General features: G+C 35.9%; 1 non-coding gene across 1 annotated transcript; it reads left to right on the top strand.

Moving 5' to 3' along the window:
* The first annotated feature begins 19,267 nt into the window (after positions 1–19,267).
* LOC121225690 (small nucleolar RNA R71) lies at positions 19,268–19,374 on the top strand. Its single transcript, XR_005923559.1, has one exon. It is a non-coding gene; the product is annotated as a small nucleolar RNA R71 (small nucleolar RNA).
* The last annotated feature ends 2,352 nt before the right edge of the window (positions 19,375–21,726 follow it).

Below are 21,726 nucleotides of genomic sequence, written 5' to 3'. Positions count from 1 at the left end.
TGACTACTGCTCAGGAAAACAGCTCGTAGTGAATATGTGATTTTGTTGTAAACATGGATAAAACTTGTTTTAGTTACTCATAAGCTATTGATTAAACCCATACGTGAATTCTAAATTGTGATATTGTAAAACGATACATGAGTGTTAGATGGATCTTTGATATTAAAATTTGTGAAATTGTAAGTTTATGAGTATTCGAATATGAAATGATAGTATGGCGTGAAATTGAATTATTCATTGGGAAATGATTAATGTAGATTCGGCCAAGACAAAGTGTATACATGATAGTATATGTGATATGTGAAGTATATTTGGATAATTGTGATGTGAATGTATATATATGTGATAAGGCCTAATGGCCGATGTGATGAATGTGAAAGTGTATATATGTGATAAGGCCTAATAGCCAATGTGATGAATGTGAAAGTGTATATATGTGATAAGGCCGAATGGCCAATGTGATGAATGTGAAAGTGTATATATATGTGATAAGGCCTAATGGCCGATGTGATGAATGTGAAAGTGTATATATGTGATAAGGCCTAATGGCCGATGTGATGAATGTGAAAGTGTATATATGTGATAAGGCCTAATGGCCGATGTGATGAATGTGAAAGTGTATATATGTGATAAGGCCTAATAGCCGATGTGATGAATGTGAAAGTGTATATATGTGACAGGGCCGAGTGGCCAACGTGATGGATGTGAAAGTGTATAAATGTGATAAGTCCCGAAGGGCAATTGTGTCAGTACTATATCCGGGTTAAAACCCCGCAGGCTATATGCGAGAGTATTATCCTGATTAATGTCCGTAGGCTTCGTGCTCGTACTATATCCGAGCTTTAAAGACCCGACGGCTAAATGCTAGGATTCAAGTAAGACTTTGATATTGAGTATCTGCATTAAGTTACCATCGAATAAGTATTATGTATTCAAGATGTTCAGGTACGTATTACTTACTCATCGGTGGAGTGATTTCGAGGTGAATTATCAGTATCAAAGAGGTAGGTAAATGTGATTAATATTATAACTCCAAATGTGAGAATGTGCTTTGGAAATATTTGACCATCTAGGTCATTATTATTCGAAAGTATATATGTGGCAGCCAAGTGTTGTGTTTAATGATATTATAGATCGAGATGAAGCTCTAGATTAACTTCATCGAACAGTTGAAATGAATGACCAATAATAGTGATTGAGAACACTTTGTCTTGCTTAAAACTTACTAAGCATTAAATGCTTACTCCGTTCTTTGAATCTCTGTTTTATAGATTTCGGTTCGTCAGCTATCGGACTCGGGATTATTGAAGTCGAAGTCGCCCACACTATCAAAGCCCTTTTGGTACACTTTTGATTGAACTCTGAAAATGGCATGTATAGGACTACCCTTTTGTAGTGGGTCATGGACCCTTTGGATTTGTATAATTTTGGATAGCCATGCGAAAATGGCTTATATATGTTTGAGCATAATGTTATAATCATTTGGTATGGATATGGTTATTGAGAGGTGTGGATATGCTTAACAAGGATTGGCCATGGGAATGGTTAATCACTATCATAATTTATGCTATTTATGCTAAAAGGGCTAGTTGAATCATGGAAACTATGAAATAGGTAAAGTCTACCTTAAAGGCAGATGCTGACAGCAGCAGTGATGTAGATTTGGAAAATCACTAAAAATAGTAGGAATAGAATTAAATAGTGAATAAATTATTTAAATGAACCTTGATGAATCCACTTTCATATGGAAGAAACGAAACGGTCATATGAGTGGTATGTTAAGAGATAATTAGGTTTTCGTGAGACAGGGCTAGAACGGTTTCTGGATTCCCTGTTCCGACTTTGGAAATTCATTATAAATTAACCAGAGATAATTAGGAGTCATGCCATATATGTATAGATTCCTCTCTGAATATAGTTTCTATAGAAACAAACGGAATCAGTATTGAAGCCCTGTACAGGGAGATATCCGAATTGTAATGCATGAAAGTCAGTGTAGTCGCACCCTATAACAGGGGAGACTTTAACTAATAAACTGTACTAATTGGCCTGGCCAAAAATTCTAGAAAAAAATATGTAGATGGACATAGGAGTCTAGTTTTAGGGAAAAATCTCAAAACTGATTTTCGAGTTGTGAAACTCAAGATATGATTTTTAAGGTAACAGCGACACAGTTAGCCAGCTGTCTGGAAAAATTTAAAATGGACTGCGATAGTAAGCGAATTTAGTCTGTGAACCCCTCGTGTCCGACTCCGGCAACGGTCTCGGGTACGGGGTGTTACAAATACCCTTATTGATGCCTTTAAATACTGTCCAACATTAAGGGCGATCCTTTTAATTGGTAGCCTGGACAGTAGCATCATTTCGAATAGAGGCAATCTTGACGTTAGTGAGAAGGATCTCATGGCCCACCTACCAAGTGAAAACCCAAATTTTAGGGATAGTGCCGAGCTTCCAAATAGCTTTCCAAAAGAACCAATGAAGGCCAAGACCCATTTGCTTCAAAAATAACTAGAAGTAAGCTGACTTAGTTGTGAACGAACCAAGAGGGCTGTGGAAGCAAAACACTCTATCACTTTGGCTTTCATCACCAATCAGGAAATTGCAAATTCGATCCCCCAAATATTGCCCATACAACTGGCACACTCTAGCATTGTTCTATCTCCTACTATTTTTAATCCACAAATTTTTCACACTACTCTTATTAGGGTTCAAAATGTTAGAGTTAACAGCCTCACCATTTAAACCTTCCAGCCCGCAGTTGTCAGCCCGAAGATTGATACAATCACCATTTCCAATCTGCCAACTGAAGCCATCCTTTAGAGCTTTAACCACTTCAGCCATGCTTAACCAAGTGACTGAAGCTTGTTCCACTCTTTTGGGATGAAATATATCGCCTTCAGGGAAATATTTTAAGCTTAACACTTTATAACATAAGGCATATTTGCTGTTTAAAAGCCTCCACACTTGACACCCAAGGAGTGCCAAATTCAAAAGCCGAATGTCCCTAAAGCTGAGCCCTTCCATGCCCTTTGGATGGCACAAGCTCTTCCAAGGAAGAATCATCCAAAATCTGCCCCTTTTCCTTGCTCGTCCACCATGTTCTACAAATCTTGGCTTGCATGTGTTTTATAACACCCCTAAGAGCAAAAAAAAATGAAAAGGCATAAGTTGGAAGAGATTGAAGAATAGCTTTGATAAAGATTTATTTACACTGAAGGAGAGAAATCTCTTTGACGAATTATTTATCCTACAACAAAACTACTTAGTGATCTCTTGAAAAGTAAAAGTTTTCTTCTTGCCAACTGGAAGATGTAATCCGAGGTAGTTGTCCAATTTATCCACCACCTTCATGCCAAGTAAATGACCAAAAATTTATCTTTGCACCCTAGGAATATTTGGGCTAAAAGGAATCATAGACTTGTCAAAATTAATTTCTTGACCAGAAACATTAGCAAAATCCTTAAAAATATTAAGAAGGGCATCAACACTACATTTCTTATTCCTCACAAAAAGAAAGACATTATCGGCGAAAAAAGGTGGTTAATCCGAGGGCCATTTATACTGGCTCGAGTCCCTCTCAAACAATTATTGCCCTGTGCATGTCTAAGCATCCACCAGAGTGCCTCCATACAAAAAAAAGGAAAGGGGAGAAAGGATCCCCTTGATGAAATTCCCTTTCGAGAATAATAATTTCCAAAAGAATCATATTACAATTAACAACGTATCTTACAGATCGAAAGTAGCTCATAATTTTGTTGATCCAATTATCAATGAACCCTATCTTCTTCATGACCTCATAAATAAAGTTCCACTCCGCGCGATCAAACACCTTGCTCATATCAAGCTTAATGAAAAACCCTTTATTAAGGCCATTTTTCAAACTTTGGAGGTAGTGCATTAGTTCGTGGGTGATCAAAATATTGACGTGTATCATTCCCGACCTGAATAAACTAATTGGATGGATATTAGTCATATCACTCGGGTCTTTAATTTTTGGAATAAGAATAATCATGGTGTCATTTAGACAAGAAATATCTTTTCTCCCATTAAAAACATCTAAGCAAAACATGGTAATACCATTGCCCACAGTCTCCTAATTTGTAACACCTCTTACCTGTACCTGAGGCTGGGACAGAGTACGAGGCATTACCGGACATACATACAATTGTTCAAACAAAACCGGGCTATAAATTTTCTTTTAATTTAAAAGACATTCAAACATATACGATATGTCCTTTGTATGGACCTACAAGATCCAAAACGTACATCAGAAATAGTTTAAGACTAAACAGAAAACTTTAGAGAAACTTGGGAAATTTTCTTAAATGTAGAGTGACACGCCCGCGTAAAAAGGTGACATGCCCGTGTACTCTTGACACGCCCGTGTCCTCAGGCCGTGTACCTCTCTAACAATGATGTCAGCACCAAAATAAGGTCACATGGTCGTGTCACACGCCTGTGTGGCTAGGCAGTGCGGACAAATAAATTTAAATGATTTTTCATAAAAATGGTGCAGACTTCACACAGCCAAAGTACATATCTATATGGTTAGGTCGTCTCTCACATGGCTAAGACACATGCCCGTGTCTTAGATTGTGTGTTTACTACTAGGCATTTTGACTTATAAAATTAAGGTGCAGGGGACACACGGCTGAATCACACGCCCATGGGGTAGACCGTGTGTCACACACAGCCTAGACACATACCCGTGTGTTTACTTGTGTGGACAATTTCAAGGCTATTTTCCAAGCCTTTTTGTACCCTTTAAAAACTCAATCATTTATACATGTTTTTAGCATACAACAAATTACATTTAAACTACTCCAAATCCAAATCCATGATTAAATTATATCCCTAATACCTCCATGCACTATCTCGATTTTTACATGCATTTCCTAATCTTTTCATACCAATTCATAACCTCTAGGTTTATATATCCTTCTTTCCAACTTTATACATTTATAACATTGTTCTGGTCATACTCATTGATCATGAACCATTCAACAAATAAACATTCCTGATGGTCGTGTAACTAACTAAAAATTCGACTCAAGGCAAGCACACCTATCGTACAATAGTATAGTTATGGTGAGACCGGAAACATCGTATCCACGAGCACTAAAAGTACTAGTAATTACTATCTTTTTATTATCTAGCCTAAAATTTAAAAGAACGTTTTTAAAAGAGATGAAAGCTGGAAAATACTTTAGGAAAAACAATGGAGAAGACAATACCAAAGGAAGAATCCACATAGACTTCACTTATTACCTTTGACTTAGATGATTTATTCACTTGACTTATTCCGTAGAAATCCCTGATTTATGTTAATATCTCTTTCGAGACTAAAAACAACTAATTCTAGGTTGATTAATTGAAATCTCTTTCTAATTAAAACCCCTATTATTGCATTAACTCGATCTATGGATTCCCTTATTAGATTTGACTCTAATCCAGTAGATTTATGTCATCCTATCTCTAGGATTACATTCAACTCCGCTTAATTATGAATGATCTACTCTTAAATAGGGACTTTTGCTCCATTGAATAAGCACATCAAAACCTGAATTAATACCGTGGAATATTAAAACAAGAATTTACAACTCACAATTAAGAAAGAATTAGTCTTTATCATATAATTAAAGTAATAAGATTCGTCATAGGGTTCGTCTCCTTTAGGTATTTAGGGAGTTTAGTTCATAATAATAATGGAAAACATCTCAAAGTTTGGAAAACAACAAAACATAAAGAAACCCAAAGAACTTCTAGGAAATTGGATGGAAATCATCAGTCTTGATGTAGATCCTAGCTCCGAGGTGATTCCTATAGCTGTTCTTGAGTATTTTCTGCCTCCAATTCTGTGTGTCCCCTCTAATCCTCTTCTAGGGTGTTTATATAGGCTTTAGAATGCTTCAAAACCCTCAAAAGTGCCCTTTTCCGAATATAACTAGGCTTGCGCTCGGCAGAGACACGATTGTGTGCCATGCCTGTGTGAAGGTGCTCAGGCCGTGTGCAATACTGAGTTGGTTCTTAGTCGACATGGCCATGACACACGGGTGTGTGATCTACCCGTGTGTCACACACGCGCGTGTGGATCACCCGTGTGGAAGTGCCTAGGTTGTGTGAAACACTGATTTAAGCCCAATTTGTCCGTTTTTGGCCCGTTTGTCTCTCCTTTTGCTATCCTAAGCTCTCCTGAGTATAAAACATGAAATTAAAGGATTAGGAGCATCGAATTCACTAAAACTAAGGATAAATCATTCATAAATATGCCAACCATGGGGTAAAAATATGTATAAATTACGGTTTATCAATGCCATACCTTACATCCATCATTCACAAACAACCACATTAACATGAACACATTGCATGCATACATGATTAATAAAGGTTACAACGCAATAGTAAAATATGAGCCATATCTCATGGCCATATACAAAATAATTCTTCAACTGCCATGAGCCATTTCACTTGGCTAATTTAAATGACACATATAACCAAAAGATAAGTTACCCTATACATGAAATTATATCAAAATGAATAGTTCTTTTATAGCTAAAAAGAGATTGTTGATAGTGCGATCAAACTCTCGCCGTCCTCCAACTTTCACAAGTCCAAGAGCTCTACAAGATAGGGAAAAGTAAAAAGGGGGTAAGTGTTACATGCTTGTAAGTTCGTATGACGGAAAGTAAACTTACCGGTCATTTTAACCCATAATCACAATAAGCCATGTTACCCATCAATTATAAATAATTTCCCTAAACACATGCACTCAATGAACAAGTTAGTCACATAAATTTTCAAGATCCATAGATGAGCTCATCACATCATATACATATTCAAATTCGTCTTTCTCATTGTATTTACAAAAGTTCAAACACTCATCTATCTTTGCTCATCTAAATTTAACATGGAACAACAAAATTCACCATTGTCAAATACCATAGCCGAAAGCCCTAGTCCATAACACAAATCAAAATTTCTACATGGGTTACAGAAGTAGTTTGATATCTTACTCAAGATTAACCAAAATTTCATGAACTAATATAAACTTCTTACCTTGCTATTAGCCTAGGATGACCGAATGGCTCCCTCCCTACTTCCTCTTCACAATCGGCCAAGAAGAACAAAATGAGAAAGACTTTTTGTTCTCTTTTTTTTTCCCTTTTCCCCCTTCTACACGGCTAAGAAGAACTAAAGTATGAAGCCTTTCCCTTCTTTTTTTTTTCGGTCATGCATGAGAATGATGAACACATTTTTTTTCTTTGTTTTCTTCCTTCAATTTCTTATTAGTTTATTGCCCATTCTTCTTATTTTATTTTTCCATTAACACAACATGTTTCATGACATGTTTTGCCCATCATCCCTTGTCATGGCCGGCCACTAGTACTTAAATGGGGGGAAATTGACATGCAAGTCCACCCCTTTGATTACATGCACTATTAGGCCACTTGCATTTGCCTAGCACATTTCTAAATTTTCTCACATAAGTCCTATAAACTAAATTCACATGCAATTAACTAAATCGAAGCTTAAAACTTTCACACATTTATATTCACATATTTTAGGCAATAATTATCACATTCAAATAATTTGGTGACTCGGTCTAGCGGTCCCGAGATCGCTTTCCGACTAGGGTCACTTTAGGGCTGTCACAAAACCATTAGCATTCATCTTCGTTTCACTAAGAAACATAATATCAAGGTTATTAGCAATGAGGACTTGCTTAAGCTCCCGAACTATTGCAGGGTTCCCCAACCCATGGTAGTTCTAAAATAAGGGCTTCATTGTTCTTGGCGGGGATGCTCTCATGTCCTTCCCAAGGGAAACGATCCACCAACTAAAAACAGCTATGCACCACCACCCATAGAATCAAGAAAGAGCTCTTAGTCTGTGAATCCTTACTATGACCAAACCTGGTACGTTTCCTCGTGTTGGGTCAAATTAAGTTGCAGACTCCACTCCTGTTAGTGCCCTTTCGTCAATTCCTTTAAGTTTCAACCTTGCGACCATATTCCCACATAACCAAAAGACTTTGATTTCTCATAAGGTGCTAACGGAGTCCTAAAAGAAAAATCTATCGATCCCTAGTTGGCATCATTTATAGTTGAGACTAGGATGGTATCTGATCGTCTTCGAGTCCCCAACTTTTATTCTTGATTAATGAAAACATCATTTTTAAGTGCTTTCGTAGTTGTTCGTATTTTATAAATCCAAGAATTTTACCATTGACTATGAAATATGAACGTCCCCGACTATCCCTGTTAATCATTACTCCAATCTTGAAGGCGAACAAATTAGGATCGAAATCCTATGATGGTATCCCATGCTAATGTATACAAGTGTAATCCTTCTTTGAGCATTCTATTTTTTCAAAGTAACAACGTCGGAGGAACAACTCGACCAATTAAGGCTAGGAGCGCATCGTCGGCAATAGGGATGAGTAGACCAGTTCTCACCGTAAGGCGGATCGACCGACCCACCTCTAAGTCCAACTATGAGATTTTTAACTGCAACATCTTAAATATACGTTATTGGACCTAGAATTACCACAACTGCTGGCACAAGACTTTCCCTCCAATGGATCCTCTTTAAGGGATTTAGATTGTACTCATTCTAATTACAAACCTCATAGAGCCTGGTATTGTTATTAATTGTCACTACCTCTCCGTGTCAGGATTGGGAAATTTGTGCGCTTGCTGCTTACCTTGGATATGGTAGCCGTTTCTCAGGATCCCTCTCTAGAATTGAACCCTAATTCTTTGTCACTGTCACCACCATAGTGCCAGTATCCTACCATCAAAAGTTGATAGGGCAGAAATTTTAATGATGCATTACCGGCACAAAGGTTGTGCGATCCGTCAAGTTATCATGAATCATCAGAGCAACGAGCAAAGTCCGTGTTGATGTTTTATCTAATAAATGCATCCCTTTCCATAAGTTAAGGTTGTTTGTATGTATAAGTTTTAGAATTACTACGGTTATCTGAGTAGCAAATACCCTCAAACAAACTTTAACTAATTTAATGATCCATTCGTAGTTTCACTGTCTGAATTTGTTCATACTTACAGATGTGTAATGCTCGAGTTTGTGCAAGTGTATACAGTCAATATCAAGTAATAAGTAAGTCTCAAGTTATCGTCTCCACAGGGATTGTCTTTGTGCTAAGTCACTTAATTTGTAAAAGTGTATTAACAATTTGATAAATAAAAACAATACAATTTGATGAAAAATTGAGTATATGAAACTAAATGCAATGATCCCTAATGCAATTTATCCTAAGTATGAAAACTATATGAATGAGATAGATTTTAGCAGAATTAACACAATAAGCAACAATTATAACATAAATAAGCTAGGACAATTACTTTAATTAAAATCAAATTATTATCAACACGCTTATCAATATTCGGAAAAAACATTCCATGGCAACTCGATCTTTCATGAGTTTGGAAACCATGTTAGGTCCTTTCGGAATCCTTTACTTAGTAAATATGCATTTTACTGATCCTTATTTACTAAGGGTTTCTTAGTATTCATGGGAGGTGATAGGGACATGTTAGGTTTGAAATAGTTTAATCACACAAATCTAAACACTATGTAGATAACAAAGCTTGGTTAGGGATGTTTATGCAACCTACAATTTAATTGGGTTAGGATCTAAATTGAGCACGCACATTTCAATTATGCGTCCATTAGCCGTCGTCTGGTTAGGATCACTTAGCTAATTCAGGTGCATTTCAATCACGTATAAACAAAATAAAGACTTAATTTTAATTGAAAACATGATCGGTTGAGGCATAAATATCGTAAACATGAATCAAATAATTATTATTAAATCAAAGCAATCATCCTAGCGTAAATAAAATTAAGCTATCATTGTTGTAAACAAGAACAAAGAACACATAGCAAACATTCTTGAATTAAATTAAAGTAAGAAAGATTAAACCCAATTTAAAGTGGCTGTCACCCAAGACTCTGACTGATGAGGGCCCCTTCGTTCCTTCGCTTTGCTCCTTTGCTGATGGCTCTCTGATGTGGTTGAACAAGGGTTCTTTAAGAGGCTAATTTGCTCAAAATCTTTATGCAAAACTGATGATAGGCGTGAGGGTTAAGAAAGTTAAAATAATTGAGAGAGGAGAGAATGATAAATGAGTGAGGGATGAGGGATGATTGAAAAAGTGAGAAAGGGGCTCTTATTTATAGGTGAGGCATAGGAGCTAGTTTGCTAAAAATAGGAGTTTCCATCTTTCAAAACTCCTTCCAAAGGTGGCCAGCCATGAATTGTGGGAATGTGGCTAATTTTGCTTGATTCTTGGTCAATTTGAGTGCGACAACAACTCAGGACTAAGACTCGGTCACCAACAAATCATTGGGCAAATCTCTGATTTCTTCAACTCTTCAAGGACCTTGTGTAATTAAACCAAAAGATGGTTTATGAACCTCCATATTTAGCCGAATTTTGGGTTGACTTGGCCTCCATTTGGATGGTTTTGTAATCAAATTAAAGCTCTCAGACCTATCCTAAAATAAATCAATAAGTTACAGGACCAAAGAATTAAATTTTACCAACTTAATTAAATTAATTAAAACCCAAATTATTAATGAAATATTTTAAAATGAAATATTAAATATAATTTTATATTTTATTATTTAATTCAATCATGCATGGCCAACTTTATGTCATAAAAATATAATATGCTCAATTTAATATAAAATAAGCCATTTTATGCATGAAAACTATATAATAAAGCATAAAATCACATTTTAATAATTTCTATGTCATGTTTTCATATTTTCACATATTTCATTAATTTATTAAACAATTACTTGGTTTTAACAACAAATTTAAGTAAAAAGGTGATAATTTATATAGCAAAAATCTTATATATTTTTCAGTTTACACACCCCTAAACTTAAATCATTGCTTGTCCCGAGTAATGTTCATGCACAACATAAGGTCTCGCTATAGCAAAATTGCAAAAAGTGTAAGCAGCATCAATCATTTCCCCATAATCATGTATTAATAAATTCATGCTCGTTGATCTTCTTCATTAACGAGCAATTTATATGCAACCATTTTGAAAATTTTATACTAAGTTTCAAGGTATGCCAACATGGATCATAGTATTTATATACGTCACATCCATAGATAATATTCTTTCATTCAACATAATTTCTCACCAATCAAGCAAAACAATCAAAAGGCTTATTTATAATCTTCATATGTTGAACTTAGAACTTTCTTTCCACTAATGTAAGTGACATAATCATCAAATCAATAGGTCTTTTATAAGGTTGTAATGGGTCTTGGTCAAAAGTAGGGATTTTAAGAGATGGGATATTTCGGTTTCAAGATCTTAACCTTTAATTTTGTCTTGGTTTTCTCGTAAAACAACCTTTTTCTTTATGTGAACCTTTGGAACACCCCCAAACTTATTTTGAACTTACGCTCATACATTTTTTTTCCTTTTTGAAGACTGAACAAACTTTTTTTCGCCCTCTTTTTTCTTTTTTTAAGCATGAGCACATACATCTATATGAAAATTTCCTCAAATATTGATTACCAAGACAACTTAAGTTAAGATAGGTGTACAAAATTAGGATAACTTACAAAGATGGTAATGTGGCTTGTAATGTAGGTTCATTACAATAAACAAGCCTTTAAGCTCAAAATTATAGTTTCAAGGGTCTAATATCATAAGGTGGGCTTGAAATGGCTCAAACGATCCAAAGAAAAATGGTGCCTATATCATTTTATATTTTTATGTCTCCTAGAATTTCGCCTCAAGAAAGTTTCTAAGTCAATTCTAAAGATATAAACCTTCATGCATGTCTAATTTCAAAAGAAACTAAGTTTTCATGGCAAACATTACAGAAGACAAAGATCATACAATCATTTCGTTCTTCATGATAACATCCAGTCATTTAGATAAAATCATCATTCATGCTTGCATACAAGCTATCTTATTAACAAAGAATTTCTCTAAACATTCATTTATTAAAACATAACAAAGAATTTCTCTAAACATTCATTTATTAAAACATACTTATGAAAGAAATAATTGAAACATACTTGAAAATTTGAGCAGCAATTATTTGCCTTACCCCCCTTTAAAAAGAAGCAATGTCCTCATTGCAAGAACAAGGTAATGAATGAAAACTAAACACTAGGTAGGGTTAAAAAGAAAAAGAGGTGAGTCATTAAGGCTGCTTAAATACCAAGTCTTTCCTTATAATCCAATCCAAGACATGTTCATTTTCGTTACCACATCACTTAGTCTTTTTCTTTCTAAAGGAAGCATTTATTCATGCTTGCTATGTTTTATTTTGCAGAAATTAAATCCTAGTTACTAAAGAAACAAATTCCTAAAGACCTAAAATAAATAAATAAAAGGACAAGAATCCCCATTTTATTCTTTTGACTCATTCCCCTTGTCTTCTTTAGCTCCTTCTTCGCTTGTATAATCAGTATTGTCCATCCATGCCTCAAAGATAGCATCTGGGAACTCAGGAAAAAAAAGTGTTAGAGATATTCTTAAAAGTATTTCAAATCGAATCATCTCTAATTTTTGCATATTTCCATTAAGTTTGTTGTTCATTGTGCATGAACTTGCACATATCCACTAACATTGACAACTTTGATTTCCTTGAAGTACTTGCAGAAGTCGGTAAGGGAGTTGTATATTCAGGTTCAACACTTAGCTTGACTAGTTCTTCTTCTGGCTCAACCCTTGGTTCAGGGTCTTCAACTAGTTCCTTACCAGATTCTTCTTCTTCAGTGATTGAAACTAATTTAGCTTCAGTTTTGTTCGTTGACTCCTCAGTACCTAGCTCAGTTGGTTCTTCTTGCTCATCTCAATTCAGCCCATGCACCTTCTCTATTAACCTTTCTAGCCTTGGACATATTGCCCCTTTAAATTTGCTTGTGTTTTAACACGAGCCCTTAAGCAAAGTGAAGTGATTAATGATGGGAAATAAGTACTTCTTGTCTTCTTTTTAGCACAGTCATATATCTCCTTGAGAATAATTTTCCCAACATTAATGGACTTTTCTGTCAAGATTGCATATAACAAGAGCATTCGTTCCATTTCGATGGTGGAACTGTGTGAGACAGGCATAAAACTGTAGCGAACAAAATAAAACCATACCTTTGCTACTGGTTTTAGGTATTCCCTTCAGTAAAAATGGCTCCCATAATTTCTTATAATCCATTAGGATCTCGGATTTGTTACAACATCAAGCACTTGTTGAAGAAAATCCCAATTGATGTTGTTCATCAAAGGGTAGTACTCATCTTCTTCAATATCAGGTAAGTTAAACAAATCATTGATGGACTTAGGGTTAAGAGGTACCTTTTTCTTCCAAACGATGGCCTCAGTGGCATCTTGTGTGGTCAAACTTGCATAGAACTCTCGAACTAGTTCATCATCAGGAAGTGAACGAGCATCACAAAATCGTTCCCACTTGAGAGCATTGATTGTCTTTCTAATTGGCACAGGGACAACCATCAAATCATTACACTTCAAGTCAAAACCTTTTTCCGGCATCATATCTTGATGCTTGAAAATTAAATCAAATCTTTCTTTCACTTCTTCCTCAATCACAATCGGGTTTTCAAGAATAGTCTTTGACGATCTAGTTCTTTTACGAGACATGGTATTTTCTTGAAAATTTGGCAAAGTTCTGCTTATAGGGGAAGAAGAGAAATTGGCAAGTGAGTAGGACTTGCTCGGCAAACCTTGCGATGACAAAGAGGTTGCGGTGGTGAAGGCAACGTGCAACAGCAATGGTCGTGTGCGACAGCAATAATGGCTACGTGCGACAGCAATAACGGCTACGTGCGACAGCGACACTGATGCCCCAACGATTTTTTTTTGTGACGACAATAGGAGATTTTAGCAAATGGGAAAAGAACTAGGGTTTCTTTCGGAATTTGAGGTTGCCAACACAAGAGAAAAGTTTAGGGATTTTTTTGGGGTTTAAGCAAATTGCTTTGAGGGATATGAAAAATAGTAGAATGAAGAGGGGTTTATATAGGGAAAATTTAGGGCAACATGTGGCAAAAACTTAGCTACATTAGGGTTACTTGGGCGGCAAGCAATGGAAGTGGCGGCAATAGCTGTGGAGTGTTTCCTCTTTTTACTGTCTTGGGCCTCAAATTCAGACTGTATCTTACTAAAGAAACTAATTAGTACTTGGGCCAAATTTGACCCCTTTTATTAACATAAAAATTTAAAATTTAAACAAAACAAATGAAACTAAAAGAAATTTTAAATCTTAGTTAGAAATTTTCTTCTCAATAAATTACATTAAATTAATTCCCAGGAAAGGTTGGAGGGGTCACAGCAGTCCCGCTTAAGTTCCAATCTCCTTAGACAGAATTAATTAAATGTTCTAAATTAAGAAAATAAATCCTAATAATTTATTTATTTACAAAATAGGTTTGTGAAAAATCAAAGGTCTGTTAATTTGAACATGGATTCAACTTGATCAACTTCACCATCCTAATAATGTTTGAGACGTTGACCATTAACTTTATATGTACCTCCGTGATTGTCGTATAATTCTACAGCTCCATAAGGATAAACTCGATAGATGGTATAAGGTCATTTCCATCGGGATTTTAGCTTCCCAGGAAATAACTTCAGCCTTGAATTGAACAATAAAACCTTCTGACCTTCTTTAAACTCGTGAGGTTGTATATGACTATCATGCCATCTTTTTTATCTTTCTTTACACATTTTGGAATTCTCATAAGAAAACAACCTCAACTCTTCCAACTCATCCAGTTGTAACATCCTTCTCTTATCGTCTTGCTTAAGATCAAAGTTTTATTTCTTCGAAACCCAGTGAGCTCTATTCTCCAACTCTAATGGCAAATGAAATGCCTTCCCAAGAACCAACCGATAAGGAGTTATTCCTAACGATGTCTTAAATGTTGTTCGATGGGCCCATAATGTATCACCGAGCCTTTGAGACCAATCTTTTCTGCTAGGGCATACTACCTTTTCAAGGATACATTTGATCTCATGGTTCACTCTTTCAGCTTGCCCATTAGATTGAGGGTGATAAGCAATAGCAATCTTGTGTTTCACATCATATTTTTCAAGCAACTACTTAAGCCATTTGTTCACAAAGTGAGAACCTTCATCACTAATAATAGCTCTTAGTGTTCCAAATCGTGTAAACACATGGTTATGTAGGAATCGCATGACTACCTTAGCATCATTTGTAGGGTATGCTTCAGCTTCAACCCACTTGGACACATAATCCATAGGAACTAAGACGAATTTGTTCCCATATGAAGAAGGAAATGGTCCTAAGAAGTCAATACCCTATACGTCGGATAATTCAATCTCAAAAATGTTTGTTAAGGGCATCTCATTCCTCCGTGATATGTTTTCACTCCTTTGGCATCTATCACAATTCTTCATATAAGCATAAGCATCTTTAAATAGTGTAGGCCAAAAGAAACCTGCTTGCAAAATCTTTGTTGCGGTATGTGCACCACCAAAGTGTCCTCCACTTGGAGATGAATGGAAATGATGTAAGATCTCAGAAATCTCACTTTGAACTGCACACTTTCAGATTATATTATCTGTACACTGTTTAAACAGGAATAGGTCCTCTAAGAAATAATACCGACCATCATGAAGGAATTTCTTCCTTTGTTAGTATGTCAATTCTCGAGGAATTATTCCACATGCAAGATAATTAGAAAAATTAGCAAACTAAGGTGTTTCATGAATTTGACTCACCTCAAATAAGTGCTCACCTGGGAAATTCTTGTTGGTAGGCACATGTGATCGAGTTACCTCATCTTGCTCCAACCTCGACAGATGATCAGCTACTTGATTTTCAATACCTTTTCTGTCTTGGACCTCAAGGTCAAATTCTTGGAGTAAAAGTATCCAACGAATTAACCTCGGTTTCGCATCTTTCTTTGTGAGCAAGTATTTAATGGCCGCATGGTCAGTAAATACTGTAACTTTAGTACCTATAAGATATGAGCTTAATTTTTCAAAAGAAAAAACTATAGCAAATAGTTCCTTTTCAGTTACCGTATAATTGAGTTGGGCTCCCGTCAAGGTTCTACTTGCATAGTAAATGGGGTGGAACACTTTATTCCTTCTTTGACCCATCACAGCTCCAATAGCATAATCACTGCATCGCACATCAACTCAAAAGGTTTGCTCTAGTCAGGTGTAATGATTATCGGGGCTGAGATTAGCCATTTTTTAGCTCTTCAAAAGCTTCTAAACATGCTTTGTTGAAATCAAACACTGTATCTTTCTCTAACAACGAACACAGTGGTTTAGAAATTTTTGAAAAATCTTTGATAAACTTTCGGTAAAAATCAGCATGGCCTAAGAAAATTCTAATTTCTTTCACATTCATTGGGGCTAGTAATCTTTCAATTATGTCCACCTTCGCTTTGTCGACTTCAATTCCTTTCTTTGAAATTCTATGCCCTAAGACAATCCCTTCCGTAACCATAAAATGTCATTTCTCCCAGTTAAGGACTAGATTAGTCTCTTCGCATCTCTTCAGTACCTTAGCTAAATTACTCAAACAAATATCATAAGTGTTACCAAAAACAAAAAAAATCATCCATGAAAACCTCAACAAAATTTTCAACCATATCAGTGAATATTGCCATCATGCATCGTTGGAATGTTGCAGGTGCATTGCATAAACCAAAAGGCATTCGCCTAAAAGAAAACGTACTGTATGGACAAGTAAAGATTGTTTTATGTTGGTCTTACGGAGCGACAACTATTTAGTTATATCCCGAATAACCATCTAAAAAATAATAGAATTCATTACCTGCCAGTCGATCTAACATCTGATCCATAAAAGGCAACAAAAAATGGTCCTTTTGAGTGGCTTTATTCAACTTTCTGTAGTCAACACAAATTCTCCAACCAGTAACAGTTCTTGTTGGGATCAATTCGTTACGTTCATTCTCAACAATTGTAATTCCACCTTTCTTCGGCACACACTGTATCGGACTTACCCATGAACTATTTGAAATAGGATAGATGATTCCTGCATCTAGCCATTTGATCACTTCCATTCTCACAACTTCCTTCATAATAGGATTAAACCTCCTTTGCCCATCAATTCGAGCTTGTTCACCTTTCTATAGAATAATTTTTTGCATGCAAAATCAAGGGCTTATACCTTGAATATCAGCTATAGTCCAACCAATTGCTTTCTTAAATTTCTTTAGAACAGGAATTAATTGCTCCTCTTGATCTTTTGTCAGTTCGGCTGAAATAATCACAGGCAAAGTAAAACAAATACCTAAAAAAACATATTTCAAATGGGAAGGAATTACCTTTAGTTCGAGTGTAGGTGGTTCTTCGATTGACAATTTGGGTTGCATAAATTCTCTGACTTCCAACTCCAATGGTTCAAACCGTGTGGATTAAATAAAATTCCTCGGGTTGGCATCCATTTCAGCCATGTTTTCTTCACCTTCTTCATCCTTCAAAGGGTCAAACCCTAAGGCTTTCTCCAATGGATCTTTTTCAAGATGTCTTTCCATAGAAATCAAGGTTTCTATTTCTTCCATAACTGAGCACTTTTCTGTCGGATCGGGAAATTTCATCGCTTTAAGAATGTTAAAAGTTACTTGATCGTCTTAAACTCGAATGTGAGTTCACCTTTCTGCACATTAATTAACATTCTTCCCATGGCTAGGAAAGGTCTCCCAAGGATAATTGGCACTTCCTTATCTGCTTTAAAATCTAGAATAATGAAATCAGCAAGAAAAATAAATTTATCGACTCTTACCAAAACATCCTCGATCTTTCCTTTAGGGTATGCTAAAGATTGATGCGCTAGTTGGAGCGTCACAGTTGTAGGTCTTACTTCTGCTATCCCTAGCATCTTGAAAATAGACTTAGGCATCAAGTTGATACTTGCTCCTAAGTCACACAAAGCTTTACCACAATAAAATTCACCAATGTTACAGGGTATCATAAAGCTTTCTGGATCCTTCAACTTCGGTGGTAGCTTGTTCTGTAGGAACGCACTGCACTCCTTTGTCAGAGCGACAGTCTCATACTCACTCAGTCGTTTCTTCTTAGATAGTACACCCTTCATAAACTTCACATAATTTGGCATTTGTTCTAAAGCCTTCACCAATGGAATATCGATGTGTAATTGCTTCAGAACATCCAAAAATTTCTTGAATTGCACCTCCTATTTCTGCTTGTGTTGCTGTAATCTTTATGAATATGGAGGTGATGGAACTTTCAGTTGGACTGGACAACTCTTCTGAGTAGGTAAATCTGCATCCAAAGAAGATATTAAAGTATCTAAATTCACTAAGTTAGGATTTACCTTGTCAATCTTTGCAAATTCTGACTCTTTTGGTGTAGGGACTTCAACAGCTAGTTGACTTTCCCCCTATTCAACAGGCTCGTCCTCAACATCAATCAATCGGGGTTCCAGAATTTTACTACTTCGCAATGCCACTGCCTTGATATGTTCTTTACCCAAATTTTTTGGATTCTTAGTATCGCTTAGCAAGGTTCTTTGTGGTCTATTACGAAGCTTCGTAGCTAACTAACCCATTTGGTTTTCCAAAATTTTCAATGTTGTTACTTGACTCTAGATCAAAGCGTCATTCTTCGCCATGTATGCTTTCAACAAGTTCTCCAAACTATATGATGGTTCATCTTGAGGTGGTTTTCTAGCTTGTTGATTAAACCCCTAAGATTGGTTGGGCCTATGCTGCATAAAGTTGTTGTTTGGTCCATTTTCTTGGTTGCTCCAGGAAAAGTTGGGGTGACTACGCCATGAAAGATTATAGAAGTTGGACTCGGGTCCTTGTCCACTCCTATTTTGATGTTGGTTCCCTACATAGTATACTGACTCGGGACTCAATGGGCAATTCTTGAAAGAATGACCTTCCCCACAGTACACACAAGAAACTTTTTCAAATGGACTTGGTGGCTGAGCTACAAAATTATTAGCACCATTAGCGGTAAACTACTTTAACATAGAGGAAATAGACGATACTTGAGCTGATAACGAAGTGAGAGCATCAACTTCATGAACTCCGGCTACACGTCTTTCTGAAGCTGTTCTATTTGTTGGCCATTGATAGTTATTGCTCACGATCCTCTCGATGATCTCATAAGCCTCATTATAAGACTTAGACAAAATTGCACCATTCACAGAAGCATCTACCATCAATCTTGTATGTTCATTGAGACCATTATAGAATGTCTCCATCTGGATACAATGAGGAATCCCATGATGAGGACACTTACGAAGTAACTCCTTGAATCGCTCCCAAGCCTTATACGTAGACTCATCATCCAATTGTTGGAAAGTTGTGATCTCGTTCCTCAACATAGCATTTTTCCTAGGCAGGAAATACTTAACCAAAAATCTCTCTGCCATGTAGATATAAAACATGGTGGCAATGAATTGATCCATGCTCGTGCTCGATCTCATAATGAGTATGGAACAACTTCAACCTCAGTGCATCTTCAGTCACATCGGCTATCTTGAATATGTCACTCACCTCCATAAACAATCGAAGGTGGAGATGTGGACCTTCCGTGGGCATACCACTAAATTGGCCCACCGTTTGTAGCATTTGAAACATCACTGGTTTCGATTCAAATTGGGTTACCTCAATATCTGGCCTTCTAATTCCTAGATTTAACTCATTGAAAAGCAGCACAACATATTGTCTGATGCATCGATCCCTATTATCGGCAATGAGGATACGATTTTGTACATGTTCGGCTTTATTAACTTGGTCTTGATTTTGATTTCCAAGGTCCATATCATTTTGTCTCTGAGCTATTCGTTCACATCTTCTTTGTCTAAAAGTTAGCTCAATTTCAAGGTCTACTGGGAGTAAATCGATAATCCGATCTATGCTCATAAACACCTGGAAAGAAAATTACAAAATTAAATAGAATAAGTTAGTACTGTTAGAAATAACTAAATTGAAAATAAATAATTTCACAAAAAAATGACTATGGCAACAGTTGACAATCCCCAGTGGCGGTACCAAAAACTTGTAAGGCTCAGGTTTGTGCAAATGTACATAGCCATTATCAAGTAATAAGTCAGTATCGAGTTATCATCTCCATAGAGATTGTATTTGTGGTAAGTCACTTAATTTGTAAAAGTGTATTAACAATTTGATAAATAAAAACAATATAATTGAGAAGTGATGAAAAATTAAGTATATGAAACTAAACGCAATGATCCCTAATGCAATTTATCCTAAGTATGCAAACTATATGAATGAGATAGATTTTAGCAGAATTAACACAATAAGCAACATTTATAACATAAATAAGCTAAGACAATTACTTTAATTAAACTCAAATTATTATCAACATGCCTATCAATATTCGAAAAAACATTCCATGGCAACTCGATCTTTCATGAGTTTGGAAACCATGTTAGGTCCTTTTAGAATCCTTTACTCAGTAAATACACATTTTACTGATCCTTATTTACTAAGGGTTTCTTAGTATTCGTGTGAGGTAACAGGGACGTGTTAGGTTTGAACAGTTTAATCACACAAATCTAAAAACTATACAGATAACAGAGCTTGTTTAGGGATGTTACGCAACTTGCAATTTAATCGGGTTAGGATCTAAATTAAGCATGCATATTTCAATTATGTGTCCATTAGCCGTCGTCTGGTTAGGATCGCTCAGCTAATTCAGGTGAATTTCAATCACGTATGAACGAAATACATACTTGATTTTAATTGAAAACATGATCGATTGAGGCACAAATACAATAAGCATGAATCAAATAATTATTATTAAAACAAAGCATTCATCCTAGCTTAAATAAAATTAAGCTATCATTGTCATAAACAAGAACAAAGAACACATAGCAAACATTCTTGAATTAAATTAGAGTAAGAAAGATTAAACCCAATTCAGAGTGTCTGTCACCCAAGACTCTGACTAATGAGGGCTCCTTCGTTCCTTCACTTTGCTCCTTTGCTGATGGCTCTCCAAGGTAGCCGACCAAGGGCTCTTTAAGAGGCTAATTTGCTCAAAATATTTATCCAAAAATGATGATAGGCGTGAGGGTTAAGAAAGTTAGGAGAATTGAGAGCGGAGAGAATGGTGAATGAGTGAGGGATGAATGAGGGATGAGGGATGATTGAAAAAGTAAGAAAGGGGCTTTTATTCATAGGTTAAATAGGAGTGTCCATCTTTCAAAACTCCTTCCAAGGGGTGCTGGCCATGAATTGAGGAAATATGGTTGATTTTGCTTGATTTTTGGTCAATTTGAGTGCCACAACAACTCAGGACTAAGACTCGGTCACCAACAAATCTTCAGGCAAATCTCTGATTTCTTCAACTCTTCAAAGACCTTGTGTCATTAAACCAGAAGATGGTTTATGAACATCCATATTCAGCTGAATTTTGGGTTGACTTAGCCCTCCATTTGGACGGTTTTGTAATCAAATTAAAGCTCTCAGACCTGTCCAAAAATAAATCAATAAGTTAGAGGACCAATGAATTAAATTTTACCAACTTAATTAAATTAATTAAAACCCAAATTATTAATGAAATATTTTAAATTGAATTATTAAATATAATTTTATATTTTATTATTTAATTTAATCATGCATGGCCCATTTATGTCATAAAAATATAATATGCTCAATTTAATATAAAATAAGCCATTTTATGCATGAAAACTATATAATAAAGTATA

This window comes from Gossypium hirsutum, chromosome A03 (assembly GCF_007990345.1).
Source record: "Gossypium hirsutum isolate 1008001.06 chromosome A03, Gossypium_hirsutum_v2.1, whole genome shotgun sequence".
NCBI lineage: Eukaryota > Viridiplantae > Streptophyta > Magnoliopsida > Malvales > Malvaceae > Gossypium > Gossypium hirsutum.
This window is presented reverse-complemented; position numbering and strand designations above follow the sequence as displayed.